Consider the following 15,421-nt stretch of genomic DNA (forward strand, 5'->3'; position numbering starts at 1 on the left):
GCACCATGTTCTTGGCGCCATTTCCAGGGAAAGAAAGAGCCATGAATTCTACATAATCAAAGTGTAATCACGATTGCACGTACCAAGTTGCTCACGTTGCCGGGGATTGTTCGAGCCTGGACATCACAATTTCGTGCACCAAGTTTTTGGCGCCGTTGCCGGGGATTGTTCGAGTTTGGACAACTGACGGTTCATCTTGTTGCTCAGATTAGGTAATTTTCTTTTTATTTTATTTTCAAAAATTTTTCAAAAATATTTCTAAAATTTTCTCATCTGTTTTCGAAAATAATATAAAAATGTTTTCAAAAATTTTATTCAAAATTTTTAAGAATGAATTCTAGTGTTTCATGAAGCATGTTGAAGCCTGGCTGGCTGTAAAGCCATGTCTAATTCCTTTGGGAATGAGTACGTCAGGCGTGTCATGTCTGAATTACATGCTGAAGCTTGGCTGGTCATTGGCCATGTCTAGTGTTTTGGACCGGAGCTTTCATTGAAAGCTTGGCTGGCTCGTGAGCCATGTCTAATTCCTGGACTGAAGCTTTAGACTAAACATGGCAAGATTCCTGGAATTCATGTAAAAAATTTTGGAATCCTTATTTTTTCTTTTTCATATAATTTTCGAAATAAAAATCCAAAAAAAAATTAGAAAATCATAAAAATCAAAAATATTTTTTTTGTGTTTCTTGTTTGAGTCTTGAGTCATGTTATAAGTTTGGTGTCACTTGCATATGCATCTTGCATTTTTCGAAAATTCTCATGCATTCATGGTGTTCTTCATGATCTTCAAGTTGTTCTTGGTAAGTCTTCTTGTTTGATCTTGATAATTTTTTGTTTTGTGTCTTTTCATGTTTATCATATGCATTCTTGAATTCTTAGTGTCTAAGCATTAAAGAATTCTAAGTTTGGTGTCTTGCATGTTTTCTTTGCATTAAAAATTTTCAAAAATATGTTCTTGATGTTCATCATGACATTCAAAGTGTTCTTAGTGTTCATCTTGACATTCATAGCATTCTTGCATGCATTCATTGTTTTGATCTAAAAATTTCATGCATTGCATCTTTTTAGTGTTTTTCTCTCTCATCATAAAAATTCAAAAATTAAAAAAATATGTTTCCCTTTTTCTCTCATCAAATTCGAAAATTTGAGTTGACTTTTTCAAAAAATTTTAAAATCAAGTTGTTTCTTATGAGTCAAATCAAATTTTCAATTTGAAAATCTTATCTTTTTCAAAATCTTTTTCAAAAATCAAATCTTTTTCAAAATTCTTAGTTATTTTCGAAAATTCCAAAAATATTTTTCAAAAATCTTTTTCTTATTTTTATATCAAATTTTCGAAAATAACATAATCAATTAATGTTTTGATTCAAAAATTTGAAGTTTGTTACATGCTTGTTAAGAAAGATTCAAACTTTAAGTTCTAGAATCATATCTTGTGATTTCTTATGAATCAAGTCATTAATTGAGATTTTAAAAATCAAATCTTTTTCAAAACTAATTTCTATCATATCTTTTCAAAAATATCTTCTTATCTTATCTTTTTCAAAAATTTGATTTCAAAATATCTTTTCTAACTTTCTAACTTCTTATCTTTTCAAAATTTGTTTCAACTAGCTAACTAACTTTTTGTTTGTTTCTTATCTTTTTCAAAACCACCTAACTAACTCTCTCCCTCTAATTTTCGAAAATATCTTCCCCTTTTTCAAAATTTCTTTTTAATTTACTAATTATTTTAATTTTTAAATCTTAATTTTCGAAAATTACTAACATTTTTCAAAAACTATTTTCAAAAATCACTAACTCTTTTTCAAAAATCATTTTCGAAAATTCCTTCTCTCCCATCTTATTCTATTTATTTATTCATTTACTAACATCTCATCTCACATCTCAACCCTCCTCACAGTTGTGTTTCTTCCATTACATTATATTCTTTATCTCCCCCTCTTTTCTTCCACTCACAAAGGGATCCCTATACTGTGGTATAAAGGGTCTCTATTATTATTATTTTTTCTGTGCCTCTTCTTTGTCATATGAGTAGGAGCAAGGACAAGAATATTCTTGTTGAAGCAGATCCGGAACCTGAAAGGACTCTGAAGAGAAAATTAAGAGAAGCTAAATTGCAACAATCCAGAAATAACCTTTCAGAAATTTTCGAACAGGAAGAGGAGATGGCAGCCGAAAATAATAATAATGTAAGGAAGATGCTTGGTGACTTTACTGCACCTAATTCCAATTTACATGGAAGAAGCATCTCCATTCCTGCCATTGGAGCAAACAACTTTGAGCTGAAACCTCAATTAGTTTCTCTGATGCAGCAGAACTGCAAGTTCCATGGACTTCCATCTGAAGATCCTTTTCAGTTCTTAACTGAATTCTTGCAGATATGTGATACTGTTAAGACTAATGGAGTAGATCCTGAAGTCTACAGGCTCATGCTTTTCCCTTTTGCTATAAGAGACAGAGCTAGATTATGGTTGGATTCTTAACCCAAAGACAGCCTGAACTCTTGGGATAAGCTGGTCACGGCTTTCTTAGCCAAGTACTTTCCTCCTCAAAAGCTGAGCAAGCTTAGAGCTGATGTTCAAACCTTCAGACAGAAAGAAGGTGAATCCCTCTATGAAGCTTGGGAAAGATACAAACAGTTGACCAAAAAGTATCCTTCTGACATGCTTTCAGAATGGACCATCCTGGATATATTCTATGATGGTTTATCTGAGCTATCAAAAATGTCACTGGACACTTCTGCAGGTGGATCCATTCACCTAAAGAAAACGCCTGCAGAAGCTCAAGAACTTATTGACATGGTTTCTAATAACCAGTTCATGTACACTTCTGAAAGGAATCCTGTGAATAATGGGACGCCTATGAAGAAGGGAGTTCTTGAAGTTGATACTCTGAATGCCATATTGGCTCAGAACAAAATATTGACTCAGCAAGTCAATATGATCTCTCAGAGTCTGAATGGAATGCAAGCTGCATCCAACAGTACTCAAGAAGCTTATGATCCTGAGAACCCTGCAATAGCAGAGGTGAATTACTTAGGTGAACCTTATGGAAACACCTATAACTCATCATGGAGAAATCATCCAAATTTCACATGGAAGGATCAAAAGCCTCAACAAGGCTTTAATAATGGTGCAAGAAACAGGTTTAACAATAATAAACCTTTTCCATCATCCACTCAGCAACAGACAGAGAACTCTGAACAAAATGCTTCTAATTTAGCAAATCTAGTCTCTGATCTATCCAAGGCCACTGTGAGCTTCATGAATGAAACAAGGTCTTCCATTAGAAATTTGGAAGCACGAGTGGGCCAGCTGAGTAAAAGGATCACTAAAATCCCTCCCAGTACTCTCCCAAGCAATACAGAAGAGAATCCAAAAGGAGAGTGCAAGGCCATTGACATAAGCAAAATGGCCGAACCCAATGAGGGAGAGGAGGACGTGAATCCCAAGGAGGAAGACCTTCTGGGACGTCCAGTGACCAATAAGGAGCTTCCCTCTGAGGAACCAAAGGAATCTGAGACTCATCTAGAGACCATAGAGATTCCATTGAACCTCCTTATGCCCTTCATGAGCTCTGATGAGTATTCCTCTTCTGAAGAGAATGAGGATGTTACTGAAGAGCAAACTGCCAAGTTTCTTGGTGCAATCATGAAGCTAAATGCCAAATTATTTGGCATTGATACTTGGGAAGTTGAACCTCCCTTGTTCATCAATGAACTAAGTGATCTGGATCAACTGACATTGCCTCAGAAGAGACAGGATCCTGGGAACTTCATAATACCTTGTACCATAGGCACCATGATCTTTAAGGCTCTGTGTGACCTTGGTTCAGGAATAAACCTCATGCCCCTCTCTGTAATAGAGAAACTGGGAATCTATGGGGTGCAAGCTGCTAAAATCTCATTAGAGATGGCAGACAATTCAAGAAAACAGGCTTATGGACAAGTAGAGGACGTGTTAGTAAAAGTTGAAGGCCTTTACATCCCTGCTGATTTCATAGTCCTGGATACTGGAAAGGAAGAGGATGAATCCATCATCCTAAGAAGACCTTTCCTAGCCACTGCAAGAGCTGTGATTGATGTGGACAGAGGAGAATTAATCCTTCAATTAAATGAGGACAACCTTGTGTTTACAACTCAAGGATCTCTCTCTGCATCCATGGAGAGGAAGCATAAAAAACTTCTCTCAAAGCAGAGTCAACCAGAGCCCCCACAGTCAAACTCTAAGTTTGGTGTTGGGAGGCCACAACCAAACTCTAAGTTTGGTGTTGAACTCCCATATCCAAACTCTAAGTTTGGTGTTGGAGAGTCTCAACAAAGCTCTGCACATCTGTGAGGCTCATGAGAGCCCACTGTCAAGCTATTGACATTAAAGAAGCGCTTGTTGGGAGGCAACCCAATGTTTATCTAATTTTTATTTTCATTATTTTTCATGTTTTCTTAGGTTCATGATCATGTGGAGTCACAAAATAAATAGAAAAATTGAAAACGGAATTAAAAATAGCAAAAGAAAAATCACACCCTGGAGGAGCATCTGTCTGGCGTTCAGCGCCAAAACAGAGCATGGTTCTGGCGCTGAACGCCCAAAATGGGCAGCTTCTGGGCGCTGAACGCCAGAACAGGCATGGTTCTGGCGTTCAACACCAGAAATGGCACACAAATGGGCGTTGAACGCCCAAAATGGCCACCAATCTGGCGCTGAACGCCCAGAGTTGGGTGCAAAGGCATTTTTACATGCCTAATGGGTGCAGGGATGTAAATCCTTGAACACCTCAGGATCTGTGGACCCCACAGGATCCCCACCTACCTCCACTCACTTCTTCTCACCACTCTCTTTCACACAACCCCATAAACACTCTTCCCCAAAAACCCTTCACCAATCACCTCAATCTCTCTTCCCCATCACCTCTTCACCACTCACATCCATCCACTCTTCCCTATAAACCTACCTCATAAACTCCACCTACCTTCAAAATTCAAAACTAATTTCCCACCCAAACCCACCCATATGGCCGAAACCTTCCCCCCTCCCTTCCCTATATAAAGCCCTCCATTATTCCTCAAATCCACACAACACACCCCTCTATACCCTTCTTGGCCGAAACACCTTCCCTTCTCCCTCTCCTCCATTTCTTCTTCTTCTTCATTTATTCTTTCTTTTATTGCTCGAGGGCGAGCAATATTCTAAGTTTGGTGTGGTAAAAGCATAAGCTTTTTGTTTTTCCATTACCATTGATGGCACCTAAGACCGGAGAATCCTCTAGAAAGGGGAAGGGGAAGACAAAAGCTTCCACATCCGAGTCATGGGAGATGGAAAGGTTCATCTCCAAAGCCCATCAAGACCACTTCTATGATGTTGTGGCCAAGAAGAAGGTGATCCCTGAGGTCCCTTTTAAACTCAAAAGAAATGAGTATCCAGAGATCCGACATGAAATTCAAAGAAGAGGTTGGGAAGTTCTAACAAATCCCATCCAACAAGTCGGCATCCTAATGGTTCAAGAGTTCTATGCCAATGCATGGATAACCAAGAACCATGATCAAAGTAAGAACCCGGATCCAAAGAACTATGTTACAATGGTTCGGGGGAAATACTTAGATTTTAGTCCGGAGAATGTGAGGTTGGCGTTTAACTTGCCCATGATGCAAGGAGATGAACGCCCCTACACTAGAAGGGTCAACTTTAATCAAAGGTTGGACCAAGTCCTTATGGACATATGTGTAGAAGGAGCTCAATGGAAGATTGACTCCAAAGGCAAGCCGGTTCAACTAAGAAGATTGGACCTCAAGCCTGTAGCTAGAGGATGGTTGGAGTTCATTCAATGCTCAATCATTCCCACTAGCAACCGGTCTGAAGTTACTATAGACCGGGCCATCATGATCCATAGCATCATGATTGGAGAAGAGGTGGAAGTTCATGAGATTATACCTCAAGAACTCTACAAGGTGGCTGACAAGTCCTCCACTATGGCAAGGTTAGCCTTCCCTCACCTCATTTGCCATCTATGTTACTCAGTTGGAGCTTTCATAGAAGGAGATATCCTCATTAAAGAGGACAAGCCCATCACTAAGAAAAAGATGGAGCAAGCAAGAGAGCCCATTCATGGAGCTCAAGAGGCGCAGGAAGCTCATCACCATGAGATCCCAGAGATGCCTCAAATGCACTTTCCTCCACAAAACTATTGGGAGCAAATCAACACCTCCCTAGGAGAATTGAGTTCCAATATAGGACAACTAAGGGTAGAACATCAAGAGCACTCCATCATGCTTCATGAAATAAGAGAAGATCAAAAAGCAATGAGGGAGGAGCAACAAAGACAAGGAAGAGACATAGAAGAGCTTAAGGACATCATTGGTTCCTCAAGAAGGAAACGCCACCATCACTAAGGTAGATTCATTCCTTGTTCTTGCTTTCTCTATTTTTCATTTTCTATGTTATGTGCTTATCTATGTTTGTGTCTTCATTACATGATCACTAGTAGTTAGTAACTTTGTCTTAAAGTTATAAATGTCCTATGAATCCATCACCTCTCTTAAATGAAAAATGTTTTAATTCAAAAGAACAAGAAGTACATGAGTTTCGAATTTATCCTTGAACTTAGTTTAATTATATTGATGTGGTGACAATGCTTCTTGTTTTCTGAATGTATGCTTGAACAGTGCATATGTCTTTTGAAGTTGTTGTTTAAGAATGTTAAATATGTTGGCTCTTGAAAGAATGATGACTAGGAGACATGTTATTTGATAATCTGAAAAATCATAAAAATGATTCTTGAAGCAAGAAAAAGCAGTAAAGAACAAAGCTTGCAGAAAAAAAAATAGGCGAAAAAAAAATATAGAAAGAAAAAGAAAAAGCAAGCAGAAAAGCCAATAGCCCTTAAAACCAAAAGGCAAGGGAAAATAAAAAGGATCCCAAGGCTTTGAGCATCAGTGGATAGGAGGACCTAAAGGAATAAAATCCCGGTCTAAGCGGCTAAACCAAGCTGTCCCTAACCATGTGCTTGTGGCGTGTAGGTGTCAAGTGAAAACTTGAGACTGAGCGGTTAAAGTCAAGGTCCAAAGCAAAAAAAAGAGTGTGCTTAAGAACCCTGGACACCTCTAATTGGGGACTTTAGCAAAGCTGAGTCACAATCTGAAAAGGTTCACCCAGTTATGTGTCTATGGCATTTATGTATCCGGTGGTAATACTGGAAAACAAAGTGCTTAGGGCCACGGCCAAGACTCATAAAGAAGCTGTGTTCAAGAATCATCATACTGAACTAGGAGAATCAATAACACTATCTGAACTCTGAGTTCCTATAGATGCCAATCATTCTGAACCTCAATGGATAAAGTGAGATGCCAAAACTATTCAAGAGGCAAAAAGCTATAAGTCCCGCTCATTTGATTGAAGCTATGTTTCATTGATAGTTTGGAATTTATAGTATATTCTCTTCTTTTTATCCTATCTGATTTTCAGTTGCTTGGGGACAAGCAACAATTTAAGTTTGGTGTTGTGATGAGCGGATAATTTATACGCTTTTTGGCATTGTCTTTAGTATGTTTTTAGTAGGATCCAGTTACTTTTAGGGATGTTTTCATTAGTTTTTATGTTAAATTCACATTTCTGGACTTTACTATGAGATTGTGTGTTTTTCTGTGATTTCAGGTATTTTCTGACTGAAATTGAGGGACTTGAGCAGAAATCAGATTCAGAGGTTGAAAAAGGACTGCTGATGCTGTTGGATTCTGACCTCCCTGCACTCAAAGTGGATTTTCTGGAGCTACAGAACTCGAAATGGCGCGCTTCTAATTGCGTTAGAAAGTAGACATACAGGGCTTTCCAGCAATATATAATAGTCTATACTTTATCCAAGAATAGATGACGTAAACTGGCGTTCAATGCCAGCTTTCTACCCAAATCTGGCGTCCAGCGCCAGAAAAGGAGCCAAAACCAGAGTTGAACGCCCAAACTGGCACAAAAGCTGGCGTTCAACTCCAAGAAGGACCTCTACACGTGCAACACTCAGGCTCATCCCAAGCACACACCAAGTGGGCCCCGGAAGTGGATTTATGCATCAATTACTTACTCATGTAAACCCTAGTAGCTAGTTTATTATAAATAGGACCTTTTACTATTGTATTAGGTATCTTTGATTAGTGTAAACCATCTTCGGAGACCTGGTTCTTAGATCAGAGGGGCTGGCCTCTCGGCCATGCCTAGACCTTTTTCACTTATGTATTTTCAACGGTAGAGTTTCTACACTGCATAGATTAAGGTGTGGAGCTCTGCTGTTCCTCAAAGATTAATGCAAAGTACTACTGTTTTCTATTCAATTCATCTTATTTCGCTTCTAAGATATCCATTCGCACCCAAGAACGTGATGAAGGTGATGATTATGTGTGACGCTCATCACCATTCTCCCCTATGAACACGTGCCTGACAAACACTTCCGTTCTACATGAAATAAGCTAGAATGAATATCTCTTAGATCTCCTAACCAGAATCTTCGTGGCGTAAGCTAGAATGATGGCGGCATTCAAGAGAATCCGGAAAGTCTAAACCTTGTCTGTGGTATTCCGAGTAGGATTCAATGATTGAATGACTGTGACGAGCTTCAAACTCGCGAGTGCTGGGCGTTAGTGACAGACGCAAAAGGAGGGTGAATCCTATTCCAGCATGATCGGGAACCGACAAATGATTAGCCGTGCTGTGACAGAGCATTTGAGCATATTTTTCACTGAGAGGAGGGGATGTAGCCACTGACAACGGTGATGCCCTTGCATAAAGCCAGCCATGGAAAGGAGTAAGATTGATTGGATGAAGATAGCAGGAAAGCAGAGGTTCAGAGGAACGAAGGCATCTCCATTCGCTTATCTGAAATTCTCACCAATGAATTACATGAGTATTTCTATCCCTATTTTATTATATTAAATTCGAAAATACCCTTTATCAATTTATATCTGCCTGACTGAGATTTGCAAGGTGACCATAGCTTGCTTCATACCAACAATCTCCGTGGGATTCGACCCTTACTCACGTAAGGTATTACTTGGACGACCCAGTGCACTTGCTGGTTAGTTGTATCGAAGTTGTGAACCATGGTATTGGCACCATGTTCTTGGCACCATTGCCAGGGAAAGAAAGAGCCATGAATTCTACATAATCAAAGTGTAATCACGATTGCACGTACCAAGTTGCTCACGTTGCCGGGGATTGTTCGAGCCTGGACATCACAATTTCGTGCACCAAGGCTCTATGTCTTGACTTTCCCATGGAGGTTCAGCATCTCTCAAGTCTTCAACCGTTTCTTCCTCTGCAACTATTATGGCTTCCTCCACTTGTTCCAATACAAAGCCATGTTCCTCATTGTCCACCGAAGTTTCTAGTGTCTCCTTCATGCTACGCTCTTCTTTTGATTCTCCACATGCAGCCATGGGAGTACTTTGGGTGCTCAGATGTCGGGAAGCTATTATATTTACTATCTCGGTTAAGGCAATAGTAAGTTCCAGTACACTCCTTTGCATCTTCGCTTGCCCTTGAAGAATAACACGAAGTCTGTCATCCATTGGAGGTTGGGGTGGATATGAGGGTTCATTGGTTGGGAGAGAGGGTTCATAATAGGAAGGTGGTTCATCTTGATAATGATAAGGAGATGGTGTATATTGAGGTGGTGGTTCATGAGAGTAGTTGTGTTGGAATCGGGGTGGTTTTGTGTATGGTTCATTTGGCTCATAAGGTGGTTGGTATGGTGGATGCGGGTTAGGGTTATATGGTGGTGTTTGGTGGTAAGGGGCTTGTGAGTATGGTGGTTCAAAATCATGTTGAGGAAAGGGTTCATAGGCATATGGTGGTGGTTGTTGATAGTCCATTGGAGGTGGTTGTTGCCATGAAGGTTGATCAAATCCTTGTGGCTCCTCCCATCATTGATTGCTCCAACCTTGATGCTTATTCTCATTGTAATTTCCTCTTCCTACAACATAATTGTAACCAGACTCATAGCCAAAGGGGTGAGAGTTCATAGTAGCAAATAAAATTTAAAAACAAAAATAAAAATAAATTTAAATTAAAAGGTTATTAAAAATTAAATTTTGAATTTTGAAAATTAAATTTTGAAATTTTGAATTTTGAATTTTGAAAATTTGAATTTTGAAATTTGAAATTTGAAAATTTTTAAATTTGAATTTTTAAATTTTTTGAAATTTGAATTTTGAAAAAGTCAACAATATAAGATAAAAATTTGAAAAAGATTTAAATTTTGAAAAGGTTTGATTTTTAAAATTTTAAATTTTAAAATTTTAAATTTGGATTTTGAATTTTGGAATTTTAAATATTGAAGTTTGAAATTTGATTTTTGAAATAAGATAAGATAAGATTTTGAAAAAGATATGATTTTTTAAAACAAGATTTGAATTTTGAAAATTGAAATTTGAAATTTTGAAATTTTGAATTTAAAATTTTTTTTTTTAATTTGAAATTTGAAATTTGAAATTTGAGTTTTAAATTTTGAATTTTTGAATTTAATGAGGAAAGAGAAAAACAATAAAATGACACCAAACTTAAAATTTTTATATCAAAACGAAGAAAACAACTAAGAACAACTTGAAGGTCAAGATGAACACGAAGAACAACTTGAAGATCAAGATGATCACCAAGAATAAATTTTTTAAAAAATTTTTAATAATTAAATAAAAAATAATAACCTCTTAATTTACGAAAAAGCAAAAAAAAAAAACAAAAATAAAAACAAATAAACAGGTAAAAAGCAAATATTAACAATAACCAATAATAAGGCACACGTTTGCAATTTCCCGGCAACGACGCCATTTTGAAGAACTGAAGATTGACGGTTTAGAATTCAGAATAAATTTCCGTTGCAGGTATAGTTTCTAAACCAAGCAACCATCCTTTCTTTCAAAAGTTTTGGTTGTCACAAGTAACAAACCCTAAATAAATTGATAACCGAAGTATTTAAACCTCGGGTCGTCTTCTCAAGGAATTGCAGGGAGGTGTTCTTATTATTGGTTATGAGTCTTGTAAATTGGGGGGTTTTGAAAGTAAGAAAGAAGTATGAAAAGTAAAATAAATAAATAACTATAAAATAAAACTCTTGGCAAGGTATAAGAACTGGAAGTCCTATCCTAGTTATCCTTATCAACAGTGATGAGAATTGGTTTTTAATCCCACTTAGTTAAGACAAGTGGACTAATTAGCTTGATCCTCAAGTCCTAGTCAATCCCTGTGGGAAGACTAGCCTTAGAGCGATCTAGATCAATTAGTAATCTGCCAACTTTAACCACTGTTTTATTTGATAATCCAGCATTACCAATTACTTAACCAGAGCCAAAAGGAAAGAGAATCTACTCGAATGAAAATAATTTGGATAAATCGAAAGCATTCATAGCATAAATAAAACAATCTTATAACTGAAATACCTCAAAATATATTAAATAGAACATTCAAATCTTAACATGGGAAGGTTCATAAGCTAAATTGGAACATTAACAAGTAAGAGAATTGGAATAATTAAAAATAGAAGAGAGGCATTAATTAAAGGAAAATATTGGACCTGGTATTGAAGCAATAAAATTAAAAGGAATCCTAATCCTAAATCCTAAGAGAGGAGATAACCTCTCCCTCTAAAAGCTACATCTAAAACTAAAAATTATGAATTATGAGCTGATGATTATAAATTAATGGATTCCCCCACTTTATAGCCTCTAATCTGTGTTTTCTGGGCCGAAAACTGGGTCGAAAACAGCCCAAAAATCGCTGGAGAAGAAATCTGCCACGCTGATTTTCGTCACTGCAACGCATCCGCGTGAGCGCGCGTTTGCGTTGCCTAGCGTCAGGGCAACTATAGCATATTATATATCAAATCGAAGCCCCGGATGTTAGCTTTCCAACGCAACTGGAACCGCGTACTTTGAATCTCTGTAGCTAATGTTATAGCCATTTGAGTGCGAAGAGGTCAGGCTGATAGCTTTGCAGTTCCTTCAACTTCTTGTATTCCTTCCATTTTTGCATGCTTCCTTTCCATCCTCTAAGCCATCCCTGCCCTATAAACTCTGAAATCACTTAACACATATATCAAGGCATCTAATGGTAATAAGAGAGAATTAATATTAGCAATTTAAGACCAAGGAAACATGTTTTCAATCATAGCACAAAATCAGGAAGGAAAATATAAAACATGCAAATAGTATGAATAAGTGGGTAAAGATTGATAAAATCCACTCAATTGAGCACAAGATAAACCATAAAATAGTGGTTTATCAACCACCCTGAGATCAACAGGGAGATAAATAATAGAGGCTGGGAACTCTTGTGCAACCCTCCAAGGAAGGTGGTGGAAAGCTTGGTGAGAGAATTCTATGCTAATGCCGTGCCTCAGCCAGGATAACCCTATGGCTATCTTAGCTATGCAAGGGGGAAGTCCATTGATTACAGCCCCACTAACATAGAGAGGATGCTAATGGTGAAATAGACAACTTCCACCCGGAGCTATGAGGAAAGAATGAAGCAACAAGACCCAAGATTTGATGAAATCCTAAATGAAATATGTGTGTTAAATGTGCAGTGGATAAACGATAAGGATGGGAGGCCCAACCAGCTGAGAAGAAGAGACTTGAGCCCCCAAGCTAGAAGGTGGCTGGATTTTGTGAGGAGGTCCCTAATCCCTACATCCAACACTTCAGAGATGACCAAAGAGAGAGCTGTGCTCATATACAGCATCATGAAAGGTGAGAATGTCAATGTTGGAAAATTGATTGCCAACAACATCAACAAAATTCTGAAAAGCACCAAGGATAGCTCAAGGTTGGCATTCTCCAGCATCATTCAAAGGCTGTGTGATGAAGCAGGGGTGGAGAGGATAATTGATGAAGTGCTAGTGGAGCAAGAAAAGCCCATAACTGCCAAAAAGATTGCCAAAGTGGTAGCTGTCAATCCACTTCAGAGGGCCAGAGAGCATAGAGCTCATGCCCATGGGCCACATGTGGAACAACAGTAAGAAAAAGAAGAGGCAGAGGAGCAACCACATTTTCTAGAACTCCAATCACCACCATATCAGCAATACCAACAATTTCCAGAGGGATTTAATTGGGAACAATTGCAAGGAGAGGTACACCAAATGAAGGGAGACCTACGTTATCTGAGGGAGGATGTCAATCAACTCAAGGATACTCAACAACAACAATAGAGCCAAGTGAACCAGAACATCCAACAACTCCAAGGGAGTTGGGAGCACATGAGGAAGGAGCAGCAAGAACAGTTTGACTGGGGAGAGGTGCGAAGTGCACTTGACAAAATAGTAGAGCAAGGCAAATGGCAACAGAGGAACCTTGCTGAATTCAGGCATCTCTATGATGCCAGAACTATCTCAAGGAGGCAATATGACATCAACACACAAGCGAAGCTGAATCACTTGTGTAATGCTGTGGCCGCTCTAAACCCAGGATACCCAACGTTCATGCAAGGAATGGAGGAGCTGAGTGCAAGACAAGAGGAAATTCTAGCCAAACACAAGGATGATGAAAGGAACTACATGAGGAGGCTAGGATTTTGGAAGCCCAAAGATGCTAAGGCATAAGAAGGATCTTCCAAAAAGGATGAAGATGACTCCTCCCCTTCCAAGAAGAAAGACAAAGGCAAAGGGCCAATGAACTGAAGATGAAGCTGCTCAAGGTTGTTAAGTCCCATGGTTGACATTCTCTAATTTCTGAATCATGTTTAAGTTTTTCTCTATATTTTGAATTCTGTCTTTGAATAATTGCAACATTAAGATAGTTTATTTTCAATGCTTATTTTTTTTATATCCTGAAGTCTTTTGTGAGTCCTTTTTAATTTCAAGAAAGAAAAAGCAATGTTAATTCAAGTTTTTACAATATCGATAAAAAGCATAGTTTGTTTCCATAAGAGTTGCTGTGAGTTATTACAAGAACAAGAGTAAAAGAGACTAAGACCAAGAGAGATCTTCAAAAACTAAGAGACAAGGAACTAAGTGTAGAACCATGAATAAAAAGGAAAAGTAAGTCATGAAAGGCAACTAGTCTTAGAAGGTATGACAAGTAAAAGTTAAGGGGTGTTCCTTGAATATCTATAGAACCAAGAAGTAGTGAGTAATAAAGACCCAAGGCTCTGAGCATCAACTACTAGGAATGAAAATAAACATTAAAAAGCTCAAAAGAGTAGAAAACCTAGTAGATGCTTGTGGTGAAGATGTGTCAAGAAGAGACCTGGACAAGTACATTCTTAGGGGTGTTTCAACACCTAGTACCCTGAAGCCAACTGGTTTGGAAGTGCTAATTGAAAGCCTAACTAAAGGGTTGTCTTGAGACAAAACACTTAGAGTCGTGGTCAATAAATAGAAAAGAAAGAACAACCAAAAAGAAAATGAAATAACTCTTACTACTTCAAGGTGACAATCAATAAAAAGGACCCCTGAAGCTTAAACTTGAAGGAACCCTCAAGGATCTAGGAATCTTTGTGACATTGAAACAAAATTATTCATGCATGTGTTAAGCACTTAGTCCTACTCTTAGTCATGTTTCCATATATTCAAGGTCAAAGTCCCAAATCATAAAAGGGCTACTCACACTAATTTGCTTGGGACAAGCAAAGCTTAAGTTTGGTGTTGTGATGACTTGCATCATCTACCCTTTCTTCTTGTATAAAAAGGACCATAAAAGGGCATACTCATTAGATCATTGCAATTCATGCATTATTTGATGAAGATTATAGTACATTGCTTTGAAATGAGTTTGTGCTGAATTTCAGGTGAAAAGGACATCAAAAAGGGGAAGAAAACAACAAAATAAGCTGGGCGTGTGAAACGGGCGTGCCACTTAAAGTAAACGCCACAAAATTGCACTGGCGTGGCACGCCAGAAGCTGGGTGTGGCACGCCAGTACTAAAGTCAAGAGAGGATCTCCCAAGCATATACATGGGCGTGGCACGCCATAAGTTGGGCGTGGCACGCCAGTACAACCTTCCAGAGAGCAAAAATGAAGGCTACTAAAGGGGCGTGGCACGCCAAACCCACCTAATTAAGCCATGGGCATGGCATTTGGTATCGAAGGCGTGGCACGCCAGCTTTAAAAACCACTTGGGCGTGCCACTTGAGGAGCCAGGCGTGGCACGCCAAGCTAGGAGGGCCACAAATGAATGGGCGTGCCACTTGAGCAGTATGGCGTGGCACGCTAGTACAAAATTCCAGAGAAGAGGTTGAAGGCTAAAAAGGCTGGGCGTGCCACGTAAGATCGAAGGCGTGGCATGCCAAGCTTCCACCATCACTTGAGCACCAGGGCGTGGCACACCAAGGTACAAAGAAGGGCAAAGCAAAGGCTGGGCGTGCCACTTGGTGTCGAAGGCGTGGCACGCCAGCTCGAGATTCCCACCTGGGCATGCCACTTGAATGTTGGGCGTGGCACGCCAGCTATTGG

The 15,421-nt window shown here is 38.7% G+C and overlaps 1 non-coding gene across 1 annotated transcript; it reads right to left on the reverse strand.

Annotated features, from left to right (window-relative positions):
- Window positions 1–2,561: 2,561 nt before the first annotated feature.
- LOC148579990 (small nucleolar RNA R71) lies at window positions 2,562–2,669 on the reverse strand. The gene has a single exon (XR_015898215.1). It is a non-coding gene; the product is annotated as a small nucleolar RNA R71 (small nucleolar RNA).
- Between the last annotated feature and the right edge of the window lie 12,752 nt (window positions 2,670–15,421).

The sequence above is a fragment of the Arachis ipaensis genome, chromosome B10 (genome assembly GCF_059453495.1).
Source record: "Arachis ipaensis isolate K30076 ecotype BB chromosome B10, ASM5945349v1, whole genome shotgun sequence".
In the NCBI taxonomy this organism is placed as follows: Eukaryota; Viridiplantae; Streptophyta; class Magnoliopsida; order Fabales; family Fabaceae; genus Arachis; species Arachis ipaensis.